General features: G+C 42.5%; 1 pseudogene; it reads left to right on the plus strand.

Annotated features, from left to right (window-relative positions):
* The first annotated feature begins 2,157 nt into the window (after nt 1-2,157).
* Nucleotides 2,158-27,123, plus strand: part of LOC127426725 (serine/threonine-protein phosphatase CPPED1-like) — a 42,495-nt pseudogene continuing 17,529 nt past the window's right edge.

The following is a 27,123-nucleotide window of genomic DNA, read 5'->3' on the forward strand; positions in this document are numbered from 1 at the left end:
GTAATTTGGAGTGACGAAACCAAAATAGAGCTTTATGGTCACAACCATAAGCGCTATGTTTGGAGAGGGGTCAACAAGGCCTATTGTGAAAAGAATACCATCCCCGCTGTGAAGCATGGTGGTGGCTCACTGATGTTTTGGGGGTCTTTGAGCTCTAAAGGCATGGGGAATCTTGTGAAAATTGATGGCAAGATGAATGCAGCATGTTATCAGAAAATACTGGCAGACAATTTGCATTCTTCTGCACGAAAGCTGTTCATGGGACGCTCTTGGACTTTCCAGCACGACAATGACCCTAAGCACAAGGCCATGTTGACCCTCCAGTGGTTACAGCAGAAAAAGGTGAAGGTTCTGGAGTGGCCATCACAGTCTCCTGACCTTAATATCATCGAACCACTCTGGGGAGATCTCAAACGTGTGGTTCATGCAAGACGACCAAAGACTTTGCATGACCTGGAGGCATTTTGCCAAGACGAATGGGCAGCTATACCACCTGCAAGAATTTGGGGCCTCATAGACAACTATTACAAAAGACTGCACGCTGTCATTGATGCTAAAGGGGGCAATACACAGTATTAAGAACTAAGGGTATGCAGACTTTTGAACAGGGGTCATTTCATTTTTTTCTTTGTTGCCATGTTTTGTTTTATGATTGTGCCATTCTGTTATAACCTACAGTTGAATATGAATCCCATAAGAAATAAAAGAAATGTGTTTTGCCTGCTCACTCGTGTTTTCTTTAAAAATGGTACATATATTACCAATTCTCCAAGGGTATGCAAACTTTTGAGCACAACTGGATATATATATATATATATATATATATATATATATATATCTGCTGCTCCAAACTTCAAAACCCCACAGAGTGAAAATAACCACATCCTTTTCTGATGGTATATGGATTCTGTTCAGAGAATGAGATATGGATTCTGTTCTATATGATGATAAAGGCTACATTGATTAGTATTTCTTGTAAAAAAATACCCTAACCACATTAAAAACATTGACAAGGCATGTAATCGTGTATTTATTGGAATTTTATTTCATCTGTCAAAGTGTTTCTAACTGTTTTTTGTTTTTGTTTTGTTTTTTTAAGCTGTAGAAACACTATGTATCTCCTCTATTAAGCTCCCAAGGGAAAGTTCCTCAGTGACCTTCACTCACAACAGTGTGAACTTGTATGAATGAAAAACGTCATCAGAAAGTGTTTCACCATCGTTAAAAAGCTCCTCGGATCACATCATTTATATTAATAAATGTTTTCCAACTGAATAGGCTAAATATTAAATGAAACAAATTATATTAAAATGCAAAGTAATCTCTTCAGTAATCAAAATACTTTTTGAATGTAACTGTATTCTAATTACCAATTATTTAAATTGTAACTGTAGTGGAATACAGTTACTTATATTTAGTATTTTAAATACGCAACATGTATACGTTACATGTATTCTGTTACTCCCCAACACTGTGCATATATATATATATATATATATATATATATATATATATATATATATATATATATATACATATGCATAAGTGTACTTTGTATGGATACATATGTTTTTGGTAGCATACAGTACATTTATATAAACTGCTATCTATTGCAAGAAGAATCTGTAAACCAATCACGTTTATTGTTGAATTATAGAAATTCCATTTGAATCGTTACACCTATATAACTCTATATAACTGTAGGCAATCAATGGACACCTAGAAACACACTAATTTTTTGTGTCAGTGGCCCTTTCATACCTTGAACTTTGTAGTTAGTTGTAATTATTTACTGGCTGTTGTGACTGTTTAAAATGTAAAGCCTATTATTTACTGCAGTTACAGTTGATCTTGTAAGTAATAGTAGACTAATAATGTCCTTCATTATTTGATCATATATACATACAGTAGATAGGGGAGCATTAGAGCAGATCTGTGTGTTTTTCTTTTCTAGACTCATTTTCTCGGGAGTCCGCAAATTGCCAGGCTGCAAATGCATTACCAAACGCATCAATTCACTAATTCACTGTTAACTAATGACTTTGGCGGCTTTGGTAACGAACGCCTTCATTGCGGCCCCAAACACGAAAACGAAACCTCAGCATTCACAAAGAGCCCAGATGGAACACTTTATTTACGTATACCAGAGTGCATTCAATGGCAGGGGACAAAAGTATCTTTCTGAGAGCAAAGGATCAGAGTTTTAAGGTACTGTTAACTGAGGCTAGCTAACTCTGCCTTCACAACATTGCTGTCTGATAAAATATAAAACATTGAATTATGAAAATATATATTGTTATGATCCCTTTTATAACCATTTAAAAACCTGTTAATGTATAAACCATTCCCTCTCAACTCATGCCCACAATTGTTGAATATCTCAGTGTTGAAATCACAGCTAAGGTAGATTCAGATATTCTGATCAACTTCCAGTAAGTATTTTAAATAATAAGTAAATTATTTAGTCAGTATTGTCACATATTACTGTGTTGTTCGTTTTGTACGCTGATAATAAACCTTATGATGAAGCAGTCATTACAGAATAGTTTGCGTGGAATCTCCAACATGTCAAATGTACAGAATCAGACCTGTGTTAATGGTCTTGTTTTTTAATATTTTTTAAGGTGAGAGAGTTTAAAGAATTATCGCTTACACAGCATATTGGACCCCAGTGTTATACATGTAATGATAATAATAACTATTTTGAAATTAAATATTATTTTCCCTTCAAAGTCATTTTAATATGCTCCTTGGAACTAATCAAAACATTGATATATATCATCATATATATTACTGAAGTGTTAACTCTCTGTTTTATCATAAAATTGGCATGAACCTTTCAGAACTGTGACTATTTTCCAGTTTGTACACCAATTAGAGAATCTTAGCATATGACAGTTCAATGCATTTATTCATGTTGTATTGCTGGGGCCCCAAACAGAACATTTGTCATGAAGGATATTTTAAGTATGTTGTCGAGTTAAAATTGTGTTTATAATCAGTTCTCATAAGATTAGGAAAAAAGTCATTAAGTATCCATCTGAGTATGTTTTTTTAGCTATTAAAAGGGCCCTGACCCCAAAAAGAACATGAGGTACTGAAAAAGATGAATCCTCCTTGGCATCTGTTTAAAACCAGATTTTGTTGGTCTAGTTAGCATGTATTATAAAATGGTTTTCCTAATTTGTTATTATTTTATAAAAGAGTCTCTGATGATTGTCTATGTTAACCTTTTGCTTGGTAGCTTGGCGTTTTTCTGTGTGTAAGAAGGGTATCTTTGAAAAGTCCCAGCGCTCGTTCCTCTGCTTGACAGTTTATGTAAATTAAGCCTGGAATCTTCATCTCAGACTAATTTCATGCTTATTCTTTGCTGTGCACTTGCTTTTTGTTGACACTGGCAACTATTTTCTGTTTTTATTTGTTAAACCTACAGCAGTAACTGTTAGTGGATGCACCAGAGTTGAGTTGATATGTGATTGTTTATCACAGGGGGCTTTTATCTTGACTTATGATTAGGTTAGAAGTATTTGAAAGCTCTAGGAGTCATCAGAGATATCCAACTGGTTTATGTTTGCTGAAAGAGGCTTGTGCTTATCGGCTGTCATAGGAGCTTTGTCTGCTCCGCTCAATTCATGTTGTTTAAAGTTGTCTGAAAATAGTTGGCAGTCTCCAGGGACTGTACATAAAAGAGTTAGACAACAAACGAGATTCCAGGCAGCAGATGGCACATTTAAACACTTTTGAGTTGGTCAGTTTATTGTATTTATTTATTTTTACCAGGTTTTGTGCTTTCATGAAGAGACATATCTTCTTTGAACGACTGAAACAGCATGGTCTGTCCATAGGGATTTGTGTTAAAATGTCAACATAAAGCATTTTGAATAAAATTAGTTGTTGGCTACATTACTAATTAAAATCTAGCCCATTTGAAAATGAAAATAAAGTTATTTTAACAAGATGACAATGGGCTACACTTTCATGATCAGGAAATTTTCTTTTTGCTCCTGCTGTTTGCTGCTGTCAAAAATCTCTTCACATACTAGGCAAAGTGAGTATAGTGAAAAGCAAAGACAAGAACTTGTATGTTTCCAGCAGGGGGATCCTAGGGGGAATCTCTTCATTGATATTTTGACCAAGTTTTTGTGTTGGAATGGGGCATTAACATAAATTCCTTTGGGAGGGAAAATTATGCGTAAAATAAAATTTCTGGGCTAAGACTGTGCCAGTGTTTGTGTAGTAAACCCTTAAAGGAGGTGTGATAAAGATCTGCCTTTTTTGTTTTCTTATAACCCGAGAGCTGTTTGTGAAGGAGTCATATACAGCTGTAGTTTATAGATGCAGATTGAGGCACGTTTCCATTCTGTGCCCTTAGCTGACTCTCTCTGTTGAGACGAAGATTTTATAAATACTTGAATGCGGTTTGATTGTTAGTGTGTAATGTAATGTTATGCAATGTTTAATTATGTAAAACCACAAACACAGCATTAATAATTGATATTTTCAGGTAGTTTGTCAGCTAGAAGTGCAGCAGCAGACATGGTTTTCTTTTCCTTCACAGATGAACAGGAGTGGTGTGGGCCCTTTTATTTCATCCAGCCTGCGGACCCCCAGCTTGGCCTGATTAAGGCGTGGAGGATAGGTGACTGTGATTCAGGAGGGGATGAGTGGGCTGAGGAGGTCGAGCTCACAAAGCAGGCTGTCCAGGCCATCAACAAATTACAGCCCAGACCTCGCTTCATCGTACTGTGTAGAGACCTGGTCCATGCTATGCCTGGTAAGCCATCTTTTAAACCCTTTTCCCACTGAAATGGTGCTGGTGGCAGAGCTGGTGCTCGGCTGGTGTTTGGCCAGGGATCTGCGAACCTCTATAAGAACCGAACTACATTTCCACTGATTTGAGAGCTGAACAATGACGTAATTGACAATTAAAGGTGCACTATGTAACTTTGTGCTCTCTAGTGACATTTGTGGTTGAAACTTAAAATTGCAAGCAATTTGCGGAAGAACACTAAATGTGATTCGTGTTTCGGCACTGCTCTTCTGGTGGATGAATCTCATGATATGAGTTTTGGCTGTGTGTGTGATCATGACTGGAGATATTCAGAGCCAGAGCCATAACGTGCTATTTTCGTATTGATATAATGTTATACGATTCAACTTTTAAAACCAAAATACTACTTGCTTTGATGAAGATAAACAACACCCGTATTCACATATTTTGAGTGAATGAATTTTACACTTATAGCGCTTTTCTGACACTACACTAAAAGCACTTTTACATAGAGAACAGGGGACTCAATCACTACTAGTATATTTTAATATAATTTTTCAAGTGTTTTATCTACTATTAATGTTTGTATTGTACTACACTTATCAATTTAAGAGGTGATACTCATGATATGGCTCATATGAGTTCAATGGGAGATATTATTTTTACTCAGTTGATAATGCAAGTGAACTGTAATACTAAAATAGTATGTCTATGCAATGCTCACATAACACAGTAAACTAAAACATAAAACAAGGATTCAGTAATGATGGGGATAAAATATACTTTGTTTTTTATTTATTTATTTATTTATCCCCTTTTTTTCTCCAATTTGGAATTCCCAATGCGCTCTAAGTCCTTGTGGTGGCGTAGTGACTCGCCTCAATCCGGGTGGCAGAGGACTAATCTCAGTTGCCTCCGCGTCTGAGACCGTCAATCCGCACATCTTATCACGTGACTTGTTGAGCACGTTACCGCGAAGACATAGCGCGTGTGGAGGCCCAAGCACAACTCACCACGCGCCCCACCGAAAGCAAACAACATTATGGTGACCACGAGGAGGTTACCCCAAGTGACTATACCCTCCCTAGCAACCGGGCCAATTTGGTTGCTTAGGAGACCTGGCTGGAGTCACTCAGCACACCCTGGATTCGAACTCACGCCCCCTAAAATATACTTTATTAAACGTGAAAATAATATGCTTAAAAATGCAATATAACAGTTAACAGTCAATGCCAGAAGTCATAAATATTAGTAAACATGTCACAGTAACTTCCTCCCGACAACGTAGAAACATCGCGATCGGTTCACACAGGAGTACTGTTTGATTCATACATGCACAGCGTGTCCGCTGTGGTGTTGAGGTCACCAGGGATGTGAGTGGCTCGTAGCGACTTGAGGCGCTGCTGACTCCAGAGGAGGAGATAGTGGGCGAGTTGTGACATGCAACGGGAGCGTAGACCGCCTTGACAGTTGATGTATGCTACCGTCGCTGTGTTGTCTGTCCGGACCAACACATGCTTGCCCTGGATCAACGGCCGGAACCTCCGCAGGGCGAGCAGTACTGCCAACAACTCTAGGCAGTTGATGTGCCAACACAGCCGCGGGCCAGTCCAGGAGCCGGCGGCTGTGTGCCTGTTGCATACGGTGCCCCAGCCTGTCTTGGAGGCATCTGTTGTAACCACGACACACCTGGAGACCTGGTCTAGGGGAACCCCTGCCTGTTGAAATGCAAGGTCGGTCCAAGGGCTGAAGAGGTGGTGACAGATGGGCGTGATGGCCACGCGATGTGTCCCGTGGTGCCATACCCATCTCGGGACTTGAGTCTGAAGCCAGTGCTGAAGCGGTCTCATATGCATCAACCCGGTGTGGCCGCCGCTGAGGATGCCATATGCCCCAGGAGCCTCTGAAAAATTTTCAGTGGAACCGCTGTCCTCCATCTGAATGCCTTCAGACAGTTCAGCACCGACTGCGCGCGCTCGTTCGTGAGGCGCGCTGTCATCGAGTCCAACTCCAAACCAAGAAAAGAAATGCTCTGAACCGGGGAGAGCTTGCTCTTTTCCCAGTTAACCCGAAGCCCCAGTCGGCTGAGGTGCCAGAGCACGAGGTCCCTGTGTGCGCACAGCAACTCTCGAGAGTGAGCTAGGATTAGCCAGTCATTGAGATAGTTGAGGATGCGGACGCCCACTTCCCTTAGGGGGGCAAGGGCTGCCTCTGCGACCTTCGTGAAGACGCAAGGGGACAAGGACAGGCTGAAGGGGAGGACCTTGTACTGGTACGCTTGGCCTTCGAAGGCAAACCGCAGGAAGGGTCTGTATCGAGGTAAGACCGAGATGTAGAAATACGTGTCCTTCAGGTCTACCGCTAGTATGCGTTTTTGCGTCTGCATCTTGAACGGGAGTCTGTGCAAAGACCGGTTCAGTACTTGCAGGTCCAGGATTGGTCGCAACCCACCACCTTTCTTCGGTATGATGAAGTAAGGGCTGTAGAACCCTTTCTTCATCTCGGCTGGAGGGACAGGCTCTATCGCGCCCTTGCGCAGAAGGGTTGTGATCTCCGCACGCAAGGTAGCAGCGTTCTCGCCCTTCACCGAGATGAAGCGGACGGCGCTGAACCTGGGCGGGCGCCTGGCAAACTGAATCGCGTAGCCGAGTCGGACGGTCCGGGTCAGCCATCGCGACGGGTTGGAAAGCGCAAGCCACACACCCAAACTCCGGGCGAGGGGGACCAAGGGAATGATCACGTCGGACGCACCGGCGGGTGGGGCCTTGCGGTGGGGTGGAGCTCGTGGTGCCATGTCGAGGATACTCGAGCCCCATGGCCGTGCTGAGTCCAGGGACATCGAAGCACTTACCTGGCTCCTGCCTCCCACCATAAGATTGGCCGAGGAGGGGGGAGGAGGAATCTCGTCCTCGTAGTCCACCGGAACCAATCCCATGTGGGCGTGTTTGTGCCACAGCTGGGCGCACAGGGGTGGGGGGTCTGCCACTGGAGCGCCATACCTGCAAAAATGGGACGGTGGTCATGATGACGGCCTTGCGCACCGGACATGTGACCCAGGAAATCTTGGGAATGCAGCAAAAAATGAAACAAAAGATTCTCCTCCTGGCCCTCCACCAGGGGATGGAGTGGTCTGATCACCAGCTCCAGAGAAGCAGGTCTCCTCGCCCTTGGGTCGCCCATCTCAGGGGTGCTTCGAAGCCTTCCTCGGGTTCTTAGCAGCCGCCCGGGTGGCGTCTGCTTCCTGCGTTGGGCTCCACGCCGGGGCCAGGCCACAGAGCTGGTGTTGTTGCTGCAGGAGGACGCACTTGGCGATGAGCAGACGGGGTGCGGGGTCTTGAGCCGCACCGGGGCAGGATGTGTTGTATGGCCTCTGTCTGCTGCTTCACTGCCGAGAACTGCTGGGAAAAGTCCTCGATGGTGTCGCCGAACAGGCCAACCTGGGAGATGGGGGCGTCAAGGAACCGTGCCTTCTCAGCCTCTCGCATCTCAACCAAGTTGAGCCAAAGGTGGCGCTCCTGGACCACCAGACATCGCCTGCCCGAGAGACCATGCCGTGACCTTCGTCACCCGGAGAGCGAGGTCAGTCGCCGAGCACAGTTCCTGCATCAATCCCGGGTCAGAACTACCCTCGTGCAGTTCTTTTAGCGCCTTGGCTTTGTGTACTTGTAGGAGAGCCATGGCGTGCAGGGTGGAGGCGGCTTGTCCAGCGGCTGGACGAGCCCGCTCTCCGATGCTGCGCTCGATAACTCATCTTCTTACCGGGCTCCGAACAAGAGGTCGAACTCGCCCTGAGACGAGCCAGCAATCTCGTCCGAGCGCCTGACTGGGGCAAGCGAGCATGCTGGGGAATGGGAGGTCCGTGGGGGGATACCCGGTGGAGGTTGTCCCACTGATGTCCCCAAATCACCCCCAGTGCCAACTGGCAAGGCCTCATACCCGTAGGTAGAAGGACCGAGGCGGGGAGCCGCTGGGGTGGCTTGCTTTCTTACGAATGCAAGCCATGACCGCAACGTTGCCATGGTCATGTTCTCGCAATAAGGACAAGACCCATCCACGAACGATGTCTCCGCGTGGGCAGCGCCCAGACACGTAAGACAGCGATCGTGGCCGTCAGAAGCAGACAGATAACGACCGAAACCAGGAATAACACACAAACGGAAAGGCAACTTTAAAAAGACGTTCCGTGTGTGCTGCTCTTTTAGAAAGAAAATATACTCTTTTAGAATATACTCTTTTGCTGTTCTGCCGAAGCGCCCAGGGGCGTTCTCTGCACTCCACGGGTGCAGAGGGGGAGAAGCCGCTGAAATGCGCCGTAGAATCCAGCAGATGAGGTGAATGAACTCGTGGATGAATTCAGCTTCAATGAATAGAACCGCTCAGCTCCGAAGAGAAAATCTGAATGAGTGGTTGCATACCAGCTCCTTTTATACCCGTATGTCCGGGGGAGTGGCATGCAAATTCCACTCGCCAATTCTCATTGGCCTTTTTTCAAAAAGGCAGAGGTGTTTGGGGCTCCCAAGAGTGACCCCTAATGTCACTACATCAACACAACGTCGAGTGAGTGACAGATAGGGAACTGTAGTTTCTTTCTTGTTTTTAACGGCTACTTGCAAACTAAAACAGTGCATTTCCGCCATCTACTGTATACATGGGAACGAGACAGCCGGCTTTTCTTTCCTATGTTCACGGACATTACGTAATGACGCAAGGGTGTACGTCATAAGCCAGCGATTTCACGCCAAATCGAACCCGACAGCTCATAATACAAATAATTTTTATAGGCTTACCTGTAAGTGCATTTCCGCCATCTACTGTATACATGGGAACGAGACAGCCGGCTCTTCTTTCCAATGTTCATGGACATTACGTAATGACGCAAGGGTGTACGTCATAAGCCAGCGATTTTGCGCCAAATCGAACCCGACAGCTCAAAATACAAATAATTTTTATAGGCTTACCTTAGTGAATCGGTGTAAGGTAAGAACATTGTTTAGAACACTGATTGTTTATGTACTCAATCAATAATGGCAATTTGTTCATTTTTAACCAAAAAATCTTACATAGTGCAGCTTTAACAAACTATTGAAATAAATCTTAAAAATAATTAGATAGGTAGGTAGGTAGGTACGCAGGTAGACAGACAGACAGACAGACAAATAGCAAACAGAGAAGGGTTTAGAACATAAAATGACTAACTGTATTGAACCCAAAAAAAGCACACTTTTAGGTTCATTTATTTTTTAACATGATTGATGAGGCTAGGCTTGAGCAGAGTAGAGTATCCTTTTTTCAAGTACTTTATTCTTCTGCCTTCTCCAATCTTTGAGGTGGCTGTTATGAAAAGGAGCTTGCGGAGCTGCAGGCAATCTGCATGAGCTCTACCTGCAATCTCTGCACTTATCTAATTGCCTTAGCTCAAACTGCAATTTTTTTTAAAAATAAAATAAAACTCTGAAGATGGCGAGGCAGTTATCCTGCACACATGAATGTGCTGACGTTTATAAATTTAATTTTTCACTGACTGTTTCAAGTATCAGGTTTCTGAGTGAGTGTTACCTCTAATATCTTGTGCTTAAGTGGCAGTATCAAAGTGACCGTACATTTAAAGTCTTCATAAATGTTTCCACATGCATTTAAATCAACAAAATGTTGACATTAACTACCGGGTTTTCAATGACTGACTTATCGGTTTATCCCCTTTTAGAATCTAAGGGAACTCTGAAGTGACATATTTGCTTGATTTAATATGAGCCCGAGTTTGTGGCTTCCCTGCTGCATGTAATTTATGGGTCAGGTTATGATAAGCTGCCTGTAAAGGCACAGCCATGGAACTTTATGAGGTTTGGAGACCTTTAAACGGCCCGCCGTCAACACCTATTAGTTTCAGGCCAGCAGAGCAGGCAGAGGATGCCATATGCATTACACGCCATGTCCGTCACGCTGCCTGTCTCCCTCTCTGCTCTGCACGGGGTTCATCAGTTCTCCGCCATTTCCTTCTCACCATTTCTTCATTAAAGATTAGAGCTTCAGTTAGTGGAAGTTAAGTCAAGTCAGTGATGAGCCCTAAGGTCAGTGAAAGAGAAAAGCTTCAATAAAGTTATTTGTCTCTTGCTCATCTCTGACAGAGGCAATATATATATACATTTTATTGCAAGATTGATATTCAATGACATTAAAAGACACCAGTAGATAAATACTGGTCAGGCCAGTAGTTGAAATCTTTACATGCCCTGCCAAAAGTTTCACTGGTCCCACAAAATTATAAATTTGATATTTAGCATCATATTTTATAATATATTTAATTAGATTATATTAGATCTAATATTAGAATTTTGGAAATTATACAGCTATATTATAGGGGTGGGGAACATCTGGCCTTAGGACCGTTTAAGGCCCCCAAGACCATTTGAACCACCCCTCGAGGCCATTTGAGAATTAAATTAATCAGCATAAAAATGGCCTTGATTCCATGAACTGTAATAAAAATAAATAAAAATAATAATGATTAAAAATAATTTCAAATAATAACAATGCAAAATACTGTTTAATTGAAAGTCCCCTTTAATTTTCTTTTTTTTTTTGTTGAGTAAGCACATACAAAATGCACTTGTATTTAATTTCAACCCACAATCAGAAATGGCTGCTATGTAAACAATGTATTGCAAGCAATTGTTTGGCTTGCGAATCATTTTGTAAATACTCTAATGGCCATAAACTCTTTTGCTGGAAAATGATGGTAGCTACTCGAAATTATACTGCTATAATCATCATCTACACACTTTTGCTGGAAGACAATATATAGTGAAAATCATACAGCTGTGATCATCATAAACACTTTTACTGGAAAGCAATAGTGGAAATTATACAGCCATATTCATCATAAACACTTTTGCTAGAAAACAAAGGTGTATAGTGCAAATAATACAGATATAGTCATTTTATACAAACTTTTGTTAGAAAACGATGGCATATTGTGCAAAATATTTGTTAATTGTATATCATTTTTAGCCCATTCTCACTGATGGTTCTAAGACTATCCCGAGACATTCTCACAATTTTGACAAAACTTAATTCATGTCAAGGCATAATGACACATTTACATGGTCAACGCACATAAGATGACACTGGCCCCTGACCATTCTTATTGTTGAGCCCTGTTGTATAATATTCTAATCTTGTATGATATTCTGCATCTCAGCAGTCATAATAATAACCAGATTTATGTGTTAAGTAGTATATGTGCATTATAGAAATATCTAGGGCTTACTGTGTTGTTTGTATTGTTGGTCCCTGGCCAGTTCTCATTAAGAGTCTGGATGTCTTGAGGGTTATAACTCCTGAAGCCCTCATTATTGACTCTAAGGCTTTGGAAGGTTTTCCTTGCTGTACCAATGAGAAGAGCTTGTTGTCTGGGCGGCAGGGATGTCTTGCTCCAGCTGATGTGGATATCCTGCAGGTTGAGGAGTACACCATTGGTTAATACATTTATACCTTTACTCCCAGTGACCTTGCGGTCCTGTGTGGTGCCACTCACATACCAAGCGGCAACACTACCTGACAGGAGGCTATCAATAGTGCACCTGTAAAAGAATATTGGTATCGTGGGGGCCATCCTAAACTTCTCCAGACACCTAAGGGAATAGAGGCGTTGATGTGCCTTCCTCGTCAATTTATCTTTTGGCTCACATGGATCTGAAACATTCATCATTGAATCCCTCACGGTTTTAAGTGCTGGAATTCTACTGTAAGTTTTTGATTAAATGTCTCACTGAGCTTGTAAAGCTGAATGAAGGGGTGTCCACATGACTGAATACACAGAAATATATGGAGTGAAGCATCATTGTCAGCATAGCCACTGGCACCGTGTATTGCTTCCAAGCATTATAAAGCAGCACTCAAAGTTCAAACAATTTCAACTTTGACCCCGTTGCCTCTGACCTTTTGATGGTCAGCCAATGATTACTGGGCAATTTGCTTATATTCAAGGTCTGTCTTTGCTATGACAGGTCCAACTTACTGACACATTGATTATTGATTGGCATGTTATTTTCTCTCTGTTTTTGTGGCATCAGTATATATATTAACATTAGCCAACATTTAAATTAGAAGGTTAAATTTTTGTGCTTTCCCATTCACAGTCAGTTGCCCTTCTGTTTTATGTAGTTTGGTGTTATAGCTTTGGGAGACCACAAGTGGGTGATATAACATTTACTGTACTTAATGCTAAATTATTGTCACCTCTGTCACCCATACATTTGTGCAGCTGGTGTTAGTGTTTCGTTGTGGATAATGTTATGTTATGGCAGATATGGCTCCAAAGGTTGGAGTCATTTCAGATTCTAGGTTGATGGAGCTGGCTAATATCCCAAATGAACAAATATCATGGTGAATGGCTGGTATGGGCAGCAAAAGGCAAAAAACAGGTACAACCTACAATTGCGGAAGCATGGAACCCTAAGAAATAATTATCAATTGATTCGCCACAGGCCAAGAAACTGTAAGAAATCTTATAATTTATTTTTATTAAATATATCCGTGCATCCATAAGAGTACTGTTATTGAACTAATTTAAATTCACCAAGAACATCCTAAGACTTAATGTAAACAAGTCTTTTATTATTTTTTGCAGTCAAAGCAATTACCAAGACGTTTTTCTCTTATAAGCCCAAATACATGTTTTCAATGTTTACTATCCATACTGCCCGCTTTGTTGGCAGACAAACTCTTAAACTGCCCCTCCACGACACTATCTTTTCATGTTGAGGTCAAAGTGGCGCTTGACCTTGGCGTTGAAGGGTGGAACACTTCCGTGTTAAAGGAATGACGCCCTGACTTGAGTCATGTGGAAGCACCTTTAGGGGCTGTTCACACCGAATGTGTGTTTACATTAGTCTGTGCTGTTTATCAATTGTTTTTATTCACAGTTTTCCTAACCAACCACTGGGCAGCATATGAATCTGATTGTCGCTAGGCTGCTTTCTGGTTCCGGTCACCATAAAAAGCAATGTAAAAAAAAAAAAAAAAAAAATGAGCAACAACTCATTTTAAGTGTTAGATGGAGTAAAAATTAGTTCAGGTTCAACTTGTGCAGTTGTTGACTGTTATAACAACTCGAAGTAGTTAATGATATTAACTTACTGTAACTAACCTCAGGCAATTGTCGAGGTTACAGTGAGGCACTTACAATGGAAGTGAATGGGGACAATGAAAGTGAATGGTGCCAATTTTTGGAGGGTTTAAACACAGAAATGTGAAGCTTATAATTTTATAAAAGCACTTTTATTAATTCTTCTGTGAAAACCCATGTATTATTTGAGCTGTAAAGTTGTAGGGTAACAAGGTTGTAAAATTGGCTATAATTGTACATAGAAAAGGTTAGTAAGCAATTTTATCACATTAAAATCATGTTTACATGCATATCCTTTATGTCTTATGGCTATACTTTTGAAACAGTGAGTATTAACGTTTAAAAATTGGCCCCCATTCACTTCCATTGTAAGTGCCTCACTGTAACCCAGATTTTTGCTTTTTTTAAAGAAAAGGAGGGACGAGTCAAAATTAATTTTGTGGTAATCAACATTATGTCACAAATGCTGTTGATTGAGCTTAATTTGTATTGAACTCGGAACATTCCTTTATGGAAAATGTGGACATGTAAACGTGCTGGACGGACATCTTTGATGTTGCAACAAACATCGCTGTTTTTCCAGCATCTTGTGCAGGATTGTCATGTCTTATAGACGCCCAAGCGCGTGGCAGCCACGGGGGACATGAGGGACATGTCGCTCACATTCTTTTAAAAGGTAATTTGGTCCCCTGCACTTTTTCAAGCTAAACAGTGCTTAAAACCTCTACTAAAGTCTCTTTGTAGATCTGTAGACATACAAATTTTAAAGGATTAAAATGTTCTTTTGATCATTGATTCAGTGACTAACTCATTTCACACAAGACACTCATTTGTCACCACCTTCTGGCATCATTAGAAATGGTCACTGAACGAATCATTAAATGAATCTGAACGAATTTTGGTGAATGTAAAAAAAACACTCGAGCCACATGGATACATTTAAATCACACAATGCACAACCACAGAGTAAAAAATAAAATTGTGCACATGCACAGTTGTCATTATTGTAATTGATTAAATAATTTATTCAGGACCAGCTTGTGATCTGTCTTTTATTGTCATGTGTGAAACAGAAGCAAGTGCTCCACAAGATGCCCTTTATTTTTGCAGATAATTTAGCAAAATTTGCAATTAATTTGCAATACTTGAATCTTTAAAATACTACAAATATTAAAAGTATATAATACATATATATTAATATAATACCTATACTTATAGATTAATAGTAGTAATAGATTCATTCTGCACTGTAAGTGTTGGGTCTGTGCAAGCCACCTATTGCCCCTTGCCTTGCATAGTGGAATATGTCATTGTGATATCAGTCATCCTTAACAGCACTGTTGTGTTGTTGTGGTGGCAGTCTCAGAATGTCTTCAGGGAGTGGGGTTAGATTGGTCCTCTGTCAGTCAACCTTACCTTCATTGAACACTTGCTGTGACCTCTTGAAGCCTCATTGGTGACCAAATCAGATTCTATTTCAGCCATTCTACCACCTGCGTTCTGCCTCGTAATGAACAGCGAGCGGGAGCATGTTGGACAAGCAAAGTTCTGTACTGTAATTGAAGGGTCGCTCCATGATATCGGTGCAGAATCCTAGTAAGCTTTGCGGTTCAAGGACTTCTCTTGGCTGGCAGCAGGAGAGATCACCGAGGGGGGTGATTAGATCTGAAGAGCACTGAACCTGATACCTTTCTTATGAGGACTATAAAAGCATTTGCCTGGGTGCCTGTAGGCTTATGTGTGCTCCATAGACATTTGCCTATATTCAGTAATAAGGTATGCCGTGATAATTAACATGCACAATATTGTTATCGTGAGCACTTCAAAATACCATGAACATTTCTAGATAACCTATTAACCAAACTGTTTAGATTTTTATGAATGCACTGTAGCATTTCCATCAATAAATCAACATTTCCAACACTCTTACAGTAATAGCAAGACATACCAAATTATTAGGAAATTCTAAAATCCATGTTTCTTTTTCAATTGAACTTTTCCCTCTTAATGTTACTATTGTTGTTACTTGTTCATTTGCAATGAAAATAAACCGTAATAAATTAGATAAATGCAAAATAGAAGCATTGGACTCAGACTTTTGAAAGCCACCATGTCTCTTTGAATCTTATATGGTTTGATCTTTGCAAAGTTACTTTCTTTGTGATCGTTTAATTAAAAAAGTACAAAACAAGTAACATCTTATATAGAATTATTTATTTATATTTTTCTTTTATGTTTTAATGTATTTTATCTTTTTGTTGTATTTATTATAACTTGTACTTGCCATAATATTGCCCTTGATGCTGATTTGGCAATAAACATCAAACAACAACAACAACAACAACAACAAAAATACAAGTAAATACATTTTGTAATTAAGAACAAAAAATGTTCTTTCAACCCATTTTGTCATTCAAAATAATACAGCGATAATACCGTATACCGTGATAAATGGTTCAGCAATTATTGTGATATAACAATTTGATACATTACATCCCTAGTACCTCTCCGAAGGTAAAGCGGAGGTTTTCTTTCCCCTCTGTTTCCCCTTCTATGTATGTTAGGCTTTTAATTGCTGTTAAAAGCGCATAAAAGTGAAGTTCTCTGAGGAGCAGCTGCGCATCAGTGGGGATGACCAGAGGGAAATCAGCTCTGAAAGACCCCTAGCTTCTCTGTATGTTTAGCTGATAGAGATCTCTTTTAGGAGAGATTTTAATAGGTTTCTTAGGGATTTGGCACTGCTGGGAGATGGGGGACCAGTTGAGATTGAATGTTACGCAAGTCTGTGAGAAAAAGTCACAATAAGGCTCAGTTCAGAAATTGGGAAATTTCATTGATCACAAAGGTTACAAAGTTGAAAAGGCCTATTCAGACCAAGAGCACTGAGACAAAGTGGCACAAATCTCTGATGAAAAATAGTATCTTATTGATCAGTTAGTTTTTTTCACAAATTGAACAAAATAAAAAAAAAAAGAGTCAACTTACACAGCCTAAAAAAAACACTGCTTCATTGCTGGGCGAATTTTCATACTCACTGTGAAGGGTTCCTTAGAAATGCATTGTTTTGGTTTAACCTCTTTTCACCTTAAGGAATAGTTCATCGTATATCATTTTATTTTTTTTTATTTTTTATTACTGTGGAACACAAAGGGAGATCTAAGGCAGAATTACAGACTGTAAAAGTGAATGGTGACTGAGACTAACATTCTGCCTAACATCTCTCTTTGTGTTTCACAGAAGAAAGTCATGAGTTTGGAACATGAGATGAATAAATGAAGATATAATTTTTCTTTTAGGCGAACTATCCCTTAGGTGGCCAAAAGCCCAAAATTTGCAGTAATCATTTACAAAAAAATTAAATTAAATTAAATTAAATTAAATTCTATTACTGAGGTTTGATTCTATTACATATTCCTGTGAGTTGTTGAAAGGCAGCTAATACTTTATACTCTTATTAACTAAATTTACGGTCTGTTGGTTTAGTTTGCTTTGTCTAGCATCAACACTACATTCACAACACTCTAGTCACTAATGCCAAATCCACAGCAGGCAATTAGCAAGATTCCCTACTTGTCATATTAGAGGTAACCTAAGGCTGTTATTAACGAGCTTCAAAACCCAACACTTGACAGGCTGCCTTAACTGTAGAGAAATGTGGGCAGACTGGATGCTTTCCTGGATCTTTTTAATAAAACATAAATTTATTTCTAAATCCTCCACATATTGTCTGGTTCAGGATTCTTTTGAAGATCGAAGGAGCCATAACAGACAGTATTTATACAGTATGTTGTTTTTTTTTTACATGCGTTATGACACACTGCATCTTATTTTCCTAAGAACATGAACTGTTCTTGCTCTGTTCATTGCTGCTGAGCTCACAATTGCTGCTCACAGTGACTATTATAGTATTTACAGTAACTGTAGTTTTGAGTTATTTGTATTATCTTTTAAAGTCAACATGAAAACAGAATTGACCATGTTTAAGCCATGTCCACACTCATCCGTTTAAGTTTAAAAACTCTGTTGTCAGTTTCCTAACGTCATTGTTTTTCAAAGTGTGCGGTTATAGATAGCGTTTTTGAAAGTCTCCTTTTTCAGCGCCGTTCCAGTGTTGATGACAACCATAAACATATCGATATCAAAGGGATAGTTCACCCAAAAATGAAAATTCTCTCATCATTTACTCACCCTCATGCCATCTAAGATGTGTATGACTTTCTTTCTGCAGCAGAACACAAATGAAGATTTTTAGAAGAATATCTCAGCTCTTTATATCCATACAATGCAAGTGAATGATGATTAGACCTTTGTAGCTCCAAAAATCACATAAAGGAAACATAAAAGTAATCCATAAGACTCCAGTGTTTTAATCCATATCTTCAGAAGTAATGTGATAGGTGTGAGATGAAGTCCTTTTTTCCCTCTAAATCTCCAATTGCACTTTTACATCTGAAAGTCACATGTGGTGCCTGTTTAGTTAAGACTTAAATATTGTTCTGTTTCTCACCCACACCTATTATATCGCTTCTGAAAATATGGATTTAACCACTGGAGTCTTATAAATAGTCCTTCAATCCCTCTTTTGCAATTATGAAATATAGCTGTTTGAAAATGTTTTAGAAATGGTGCGAAAAGTGTCTGTGTTTTATTAATTGTTTATTTTTATTTGTTTCTTTTCAAATTGAATGTGGTTTGGGTGGGCTGTTATTTTTTATTTAAACACAGACGATTTTCGTTGTTGCATTTGGAGTTTGATGGGGTGAATAGCATGCTTTAACGATATGAAACACGGCACAAACCAGCACCAAGCGAGCACAAACGATGGAGACAGGTGAGAGTGACTGACATGGGGTTTAGCCTGCGTGACCACACAGCTTCCAAAGCTTGTTGAATACAAATAAAGGAAAACGTTATTATGTTTATTTTGATGGCACAAACAAGCACAAATCGGACACAAACGAACGGCACTTAAACACTTTTAGAGGTTAAGATTATATCACTAAAACAATATGCATTCAAATAAGTTGATACTTTCTGTACAAAGCTAGCTTATGTTGATATGTTGATGCTGAGTATGATGAACAAATGGTCTCCCATCTATACTTTAAACACTCATGAAAATGTGTTGCAGATGTGACCGTTATGGATGCTTCATATCAAATCATATGTATGTCAGTGAGAGAATTACAACCATCAGCGCTCCTTCTTTTACTATGATTATTCTGATAGATGACTGACTATTGCTTTGGTCTGTGACTTGTTTCAAGGTACTGCATTGCAACCCGTTCTCATTCCCTATGCGTCCAATTTTGACACTTGTGCAGAAGCCGTCCGCGTCTGTGTGATGACGCCAAAGGTGACCCCTGGCATCCTCTCATTGATGCGGTGAGAAACCCCTTTTTCCCTATCTGTCACTCACTCGACGTTGTGTCGATGTATTGACACTAGGGGTCACTCTTGGGAGCCCCAAACACCTCTGATCTTTTTGTTAAAAGGTCAATGAGAATTGGCAAGTGGAATTTGCATGCCACTCCCCTGGACATACGGATATAAAAGGAGCTGGTATGCAACCACTCATTCAGATTTTCTCTTCAGAACCGAGCGGTTCTATTCATTGAGCTGAATTCATCCGCCGAGTTCATTCACCTCTTTCTGCTGGATCTTACGGCGCATTTCAGCGGCTTCTCCCCCTCTGCATCTGTGGTTTGCAGAGAACGCCCCTAGGCGCTTCGGCAGAACATTTAAAAAGAGTATATTCTAATAGAGTATATTTTCTTTCTGAAAGAGCAGCACACACGGAACGTCTTTTTAAAGACGTGTCTTTTTAAAGATGCCTTTCCGTTTGTGTGTTATTCCTGGTTGTGGTCGTTATCTATCCGCTTCCGACGGCTTACGTATCTGGGCGCTGCTTATGCAGAAACATCATTCGTGGATGGATCATGTCCACATTGCGAGAACATGACCATGGCAATGTTGTGGTTGCGGCTTGCATTCGTAAGAAAGCAAGCCACCCCAGCAGCTCCCCGCTCCGGTCCTTCTACCTACGGGTTTGAGGCCACGTCGGTTAGCGCTGGGGGCGATTTGGGGACCTCAATGGGACCACCTCCCCCGGGTATCCCCCCACGGACCTCCCATTCCCCAGCACGCTCGCTTGCCCCGGTCGCTCGCTCAGGCGAGATCGCCGGCTCGTCTCAGGGCGAGTTCGACCTCTCGTTCAGAGCCCGGGAAGAGGATGAGTTATTGAGCACAGCATCGGAGAGTGGGATAATCCAGTGAGAAAAGCAGACGCAGAGGCTTCGACTGGGCTTCCTCCTTTGGGAATGGTCACCCAGTTCCAGGTTGATGTGGAAATGACGGACATGCTTTCCCGGGCAGCCGCGAGCGTCGAGCTAGAGTGGAACCCTCCACTCTCCCCTGAACCCTTGAGGCTCGATGATTGGTTCCTGGGCTCGGGGCGCGGCCCCTGTTCCTTTCATCCCGGAAGTGCATGAGGAGCTGACAAGATCGTGGGAGGCACCTTTTACTGCCCGGTCCTGATCTTTCAGCTCCCCCGCTCTCGCTACCCTTGATGGCGAAGTGGCCAGGGGGTATTCGATGATCCCCCAGGTGGATAAGGTGCTCGCGGTGCACTTATCTCCGCAGAGCGCTGCCACCTGGCGCGGGTGCCCGAAACTCCCATCCAGGACCTGTAGGTTTACGTCATCCCTGATGGCTAAGGCCTACGGTGCCGCTGGACAAGCCACCTCCACCTTGCAAGCCATGGCTCTCCTCCAAGTACACCAGGCCAAAGCGCTAAAAGAACTGCACAAGGGTAGTTCTGATCTGGGATTGATGCAGGAACTGTGCTCGGTGACCGACCTCACTCTCCAGGCGACAAAGGTCACGGCGCGGTCTCTCGGGCAGACGATATCCACCCTCGTGGTCCAGGAGCGTCACCTTTGGCTCAACTTGGTTGAGATGCGAGAGGTCGACAAGGCACGGTTCCTTGACACCCCTTCAGCCCTTGGACTGACCTGGCATTTCTACGGGCAGGGGTTCCCCTAGAGCAGGTCTCCAGGCACGTTGTGGTTACAACAGACGCCTCCAAGACGGGCTGGGGTGCCGTATGCAACGGGCACACAGCCGCCAGCTCTTGGACTGGCCCAAGGCTGCGTTGGCACATCAACTGCCTAGAGTTGTTGGCAGTACTGCTTGCCCTGCGGAGGTTTTCGGCCATTGATCCAGGGCAAGCACGTGTTGGTCCGGACGGACAACACAGCGACGGTAACATACATCAAACACCAAGGCGGTCTACGTTCCCATTGCATGTCACAACTCGCCCGCCGTCTCCTCCTCTGGAGTCAGTAGCGCCTCAAGTTGCTACGAGCCACTCACATCCCGGGTGACCTCAACACCGCAGCGGACATGCTGTCACATCAGGTTACCCTCAGGGGAGAGTGGAGACTCCACCCTCAGGTGGTCCAGCTGATTTGGAATCAATTCGGTCGAGCACAGGTAGACCTGTTTGCTGCCTGCTTTTGTACACCCTGACCGAGGCACCTCTCGGTATAGACGCGTTGGCACACAGCTGGCCCCCTGGACTATGCAAGTATGTGTTTCCCCAAGTGAGCCTACTTGCACAGACCCTGTCCCTGGACGGGACGTGGAAGACCTAAGTGGCCTACCACCCACAGTGGTAGACACGATCACTCAGGCTAGGGCTCCCTCTATGAGGCGCCTGTATGCCTTGAAGTGGCGTCTGTTCACTAAATGGTGTTCTTCCCGATGCGAAGACCCCCAGAGATGCGCAGTCGGATCGGTGCTTTCCTTCCTGCAGGAGAGGTTGGAGGGGCGGCTGTCCCCCTCCACCTTGAAGGTGTATGTAGCCGCTATTTTGGCTCATCATGATGTGGTAGGTGGTAAGTACTTGGGGAAGCATGACTTGATCATCAGGTTTCTGAGAGGTGCTAGGAGGTTGAACCCCTCTAGACCGCGCCTCGTCCCCCCATGGGACCTCTCTGTAGTCCTTCAGGGTCTACAGGGAGCTCCCTTTGAGCCCTTGGAGTCAGCTGAGCTTAAGACACTCTCTTTGAAGACTGCCCTTCTGACTGCGCTCACTTCCATCAAGAGGGTAGGGGACCTGCAGGCGTTCTCTGTCAGCGAATCATGCCTGGAGTTCGGTCTGGGTTACTCTCATGTGATCCTGAGACCCCGACTGGGCTATGTGCCCAAGATTCCCACGACCCCTTTTAGGGATCAGGTGGTGAAACTGCAAGCGCTGCCCCAGGAGGAGGCAGACCCAACCGTGGCGTTGCTGTGTCTGGTGCAAGCTTATGCATCTATTTGGATCACACGCAGAGCTTTAAAAGCTCCGAGCAGCTCTTTGTCTGCTTTGGTGGACAGCGGAAAGGAAGCACTGTCTCCAAACAGAGGATCACCCACTGGGTCATTGACACCATCACGATAGCATATCAGGCTCAGGACAAACCACCCCCTGCGGGGTTATGAGCCCAATCTACCAGGAGTGTGGCGGCCTCCTGGGCCCTGGCCAGTGGCACCTCTTTGGCAGACATCTGCAGAGCAGCGGGTTGTGCAGCACCAACACCTTTGCGAGGCTCTACAATCTCCGGGTTGAGCTGGTCTCGTCCCGAGTAGTGGCAGGCACGAGCAGGTAAGTTCCGGGACAACTGGCCAGGTGTACCGCTTGCGCATAGTGCCTTTCCCCTCCCTTGAGGGGAAGACGTGTGACTCCCAGTAGTGTTCATAGTCTGTGATCCTTGTATGACTTTCCTCCTTAGCCCTGTGGCAGTTGAGTTTACAGAGAAACTCGCTGCCGGTTCAGTAAGTGCGCTAATGAGGCCCTGTACTGAGGTAGGTGCTCCGCATGTGCTGGTTCCCCAGAAGGCAACCCCATGTGATATTTTCTGCAAAATCATTTCCCTGTCGGTAAACTGCATCTTCCTTGGGCAGAGGTCCCTCTGCCCCCGGTCGCCATGCTTTGTAGAAACTCCTCCCCCTTTGGGTAGGACCTACCATGGGACCTTTCCACATGACATACTTCCGACAAGACTCGGTAAGACCATGTGACATATTTCCACTCAAAATACCCCCCCCCCTTTTTTGGGCAGGGTGTGGTCTCCGCGGTGTCTTCCCCATGGGAGTGACACCCCCCCAACGTAGACACTTGGGGCTCCCAGACAGTTAACAAATTCCACTCTTTTTGGGGAGAAAAGAGAAGGAAAAGAGGCCTCGGCTGGGCTAGCCTGTCCACCTATTCGTTGGGCAGGCGACTTGTTCCTGAAGGACTGTTCGATGCTCATAAAGAACATTGGAGGAGATTACGTGACGGCCTGGTGCACTGGCTACGAGGCACACAGCAGTCTGCCCATCACACACCGCCAGGTCACGTAACACAGTTCAGTTAGTTGTGCCATTTTGTATAGGGACCCCTAGTGTCACTACATTGACACAACATTGAGTGAGTGACAGATAGGGAACGTCATGGTTACTTTCGTAACCTCCGTTCCCTGATGGAGGGAACGAGACGTTGTGTCCCTCTTGCCACAACGCTGAACTACCTGCTGAAATGGCCGGGACCTTATCTCGGCTCCTCAGCACAAAACCTGAATGAGTGGTTGCATACCAGGTGTTTGGGGCTCCCAAGAGTGACCCCTAGTGTCACTACATCGACACAACATCTCATTCCCTCCATCAGGGAACGGAGTTTACGAAAGTAACCATGATGGTTTTCAGTGAGGAAACTTTATCGTCAGTTATCAATCTTTGAATATTATTTTGTGTTTAACCTCAATGTTTTATTATACTTATAAATATATTAGAGTGATATTACATTATACAATCATTTATAATATTTTAGATCCCCTAACCCAACCCCATTTCTAAACCTAACCAATAATCAACAATATAAAACATGAAAGAGACACTTTGATATACATAATTTGATATACACTGGTGGCCAAAAGTTTGGAATAATGTACAGATTTTGCTCTTATGGAAAGAAATTGGTACTTTTATTCACCAAAGTGGCATTTAACTGATCACAATATATAGTCAGGACATTAATAACATGAAAAATTACTATTACAATTTGAAGAAAATGTTCAGAACTTCTTAAACTACTTCAAAGAGTTCTCATCAAAAAATCCTCCACGTGCAGCAATTACAGCTTTGCAGATCCTTGGCATTCTAGCTGTGAGTTTGTCCAGATACTCAGGTGACATTTCACCCCACGCTTCCTGTAGCCATAGATGTGGCTGTCTTGTCGGGCACTTCTCACGCACCTTACAGTCTAGCTGATCCCACAAAAGCTCAATGGGGTTAAGATCCATAACACTTTTCCAATTATCTGTTGTCCAATGTCTGTGTTTCTTTGCCCTCTCTAACCTTTTCTTTTTGATTTTCTGTTTCAAAAGTGGCTTTTTCTTTGCAATTCTTCCCGTAAGGCCTGCACCCCAGAGTCTTCTCTTTACTGTTGTACATGAAACTGGCGCTGAGCGGGTAGAATTCAATGAAGCTGTCAGCTGAGGACATGTGAGGCGTCTATTTCTCAAACTAGAGACTCTGATGTACTTATCCTCTTGTTTAGTTGTACATCTGGCCTTCCACATCTCTTTCTGTCCTTGTTAGAGCCAGTTGTCCTTTGTCTTTGAAGACTGTAGTGTACACCTTTGTATGAAATATTCAGTTTTTTGGCAATTTCAAGCATTGTATAACCTTCATTCCTCAAAACAATGATTGACTGATGAGTTTCTAGAGAAAGCTGTTTCTTTTTTGCCATTTTTGACCTAATATTGACCTTAAGACATGCCAGTCTATTGCATTCTGTGGCAACAATCACAAAGACAATGTTAAGTTTCATTTAACGAAACAAACAGCTTTCAACTGTGTTTGATATAATGGCAAGTGAGTTTCTAGTACCAAATTAGCAATTTATAATGATTACTCAAGGATAAGGTGTTGGAGTGATGGCTGCTGGAAATGGAGCCTGTCTAGATTTGATCAATAATGACTTTTTTCAAATAGTGATGGTGCTGTTTTTTACATCAGTAATGTCCTGACAATACTTCGTGATCAGCTGAATGCCACTTTGGTGAAGTAAAGAACAGATTTCCTTCTGAAACAGCAAAATCTGTACATTATTCCAAACTTTTGGCCGCCAGTGTACATTACACTATTTGTTGATATTTTTAAGCACCCAACCGCACATTTATGCCCAAACCTAAGCAGTTCTCAACAAAAGAAATGCCGTAACAAGCAGATAAAGAAAAGTCATGATCATTTTTTTTTTTAATGCACTATAATAATATTCCAAACCGTATGATGGCATTGTGTGAGTAGCAGAGTGAAACTAAGGGTTTTAATCTGTAAAAATATTCCCCCTCCGTGAAGGCATCTTGATCCTGTGCCATCCTGATTCTTCCAGCACATCTCATAAAAAAAAATACATGTACATCTGAACTTGAGGTCATTGTAATCGGTCACAGGACACGCGAGAGCCAGTGGCATAATCACTGCATCTCTGATGTCTAACCTGTGTCATTACGCTTGAGGCGGCAATTTTTTAATGTGTTAGATGGTGACGGGAAGTCCGATTGTTTTCCACAAACGGACGGATCGTTTCAATGAACCGGTTCAAAAAACCAATTCACCAGTTCATTTACGTCATTGAGTAATGACGTCACTATACGTAATGCTAATATGCCGGTGTCATAGAATACACACACAAACACATTCAATAAAGCCATATGTAAGCGCATATTGCTGATTATTACATTTTACTTAATTAAGTGATAATAATAAGGGTGTTTATTGTCATCAGTGTTTCATTCAGTGATCTTACAACACATCCTACATTAAAGTTTTGCACCTAAAGCACCCAATACTGACACTGATATACAAATGCAGATGTTCTACACATGTCTAAAGCATATAAAGTGATTAAACTAGTCTTAATCAACTCACACTTTTTTACAGAAACCATGATCCAGCTCATAACAACTTCAGATATAATCTGCATGCACAATACTCAATAGTAAAATCTGTTTACATCTCTAGATTGAAATGTTTCGCCCCCTCATTCAAGTCCTCGGTTCACTGATCAGCAGTTCTCAGTATTGTGTCCAAAAGAGGCGATTCTCAGTTCAGTGTACTGGTGACTCGCAAACTGCTGTGATCGACACAATGTACTGCTGACGTGAGAGCTGCTGTCCCGGGATCAGTGTACTGCTGACTCGAGTGCTGCTGTCCTGGGATCAGTGTACTGTTGACTCGAGAGCTGTAGACTTTATCATCTTCAAATGTTGATAAAATGGTAATACAATCAAGTCATAAAAATATTTCCAGTATGTTTTATTTGTTTTACTTTCTGTTGTTCAGCAAAATACACATGAAACATACATTTTGCCCCTTATCACACACATGCTCAATGTCAGCAGCTCATCAGTTCTCAGTATGCCGAACACCTCTGAAAGAGGCGATTCTCAGTTCAGTGAGTATGCTGTTGACTCAAGAACTGCTGCGAGCGACTCAATTTACTGTTGACCAAGTCATAAACATATTTTCCAGTTTGATTTGTTATACTTTCTGCTGTTCAGCAAAGTACTGTTGACTCGAGAACTGTTATGAGCGACTCATAGTCCTTTTCCACCGACAAGGTTCAGGTGCGGGTTCCTGGCCTGGTGCGCATTCTCAAACTGTTCTAAGCATTTCCACCACAGAAAAGGCCGTTCCGGGGCCGAAAACCTGGTTCGATACTGGCCCCAAAAGCTTGCTGCTCTCTACGCTGGAATTGATTATGTCAGGGGCAGAGGGCAGAATAATGTTTTGTCACCATGGTAAAGTTTTCCCAAACAACAACAGTAGCTAGCATCTTCACTCTATAACAATAAAACCCCCACGAAATTATCAGACATCAAAAGCATTCAGGTAACATGATGAGTGCTCTACTTGCTTTTTTTATTTTTATTTTTTTATCCCCTTTTCTCCCAATTTGGAATGCCCAATTCCCACTACTAAGTAGGTCCTCGTGGTGGCGTGGTTACTCACCTCAATCCAGGTGGTGGAGGACAAGTCTCAGTTGCCTCCGCTTCTGAGACAGTCAATCCGCGCATCTTATCACATGGCTCACTGTGCATGACACCGCGGAGACCCACAGCACTGGAGGCTCATGCTACTCTCTGCGATCCACACACCACTTACCACGTGCCCCATGGAGAGCAAGAACCCC

The sequence above is a fragment of the Myxocyprinus asiaticus genome, chromosome 36 (assembly GCF_019703515.2).
Source record: "Myxocyprinus asiaticus isolate MX2 ecotype Aquarium Trade chromosome 36, UBuf_Myxa_2, whole genome shotgun sequence".
Classification (NCBI taxonomy): domain Eukaryota; kingdom Metazoa; phylum Chordata; class Actinopteri; order Cypriniformes; family Catostomidae; genus Myxocyprinus; species Myxocyprinus asiaticus.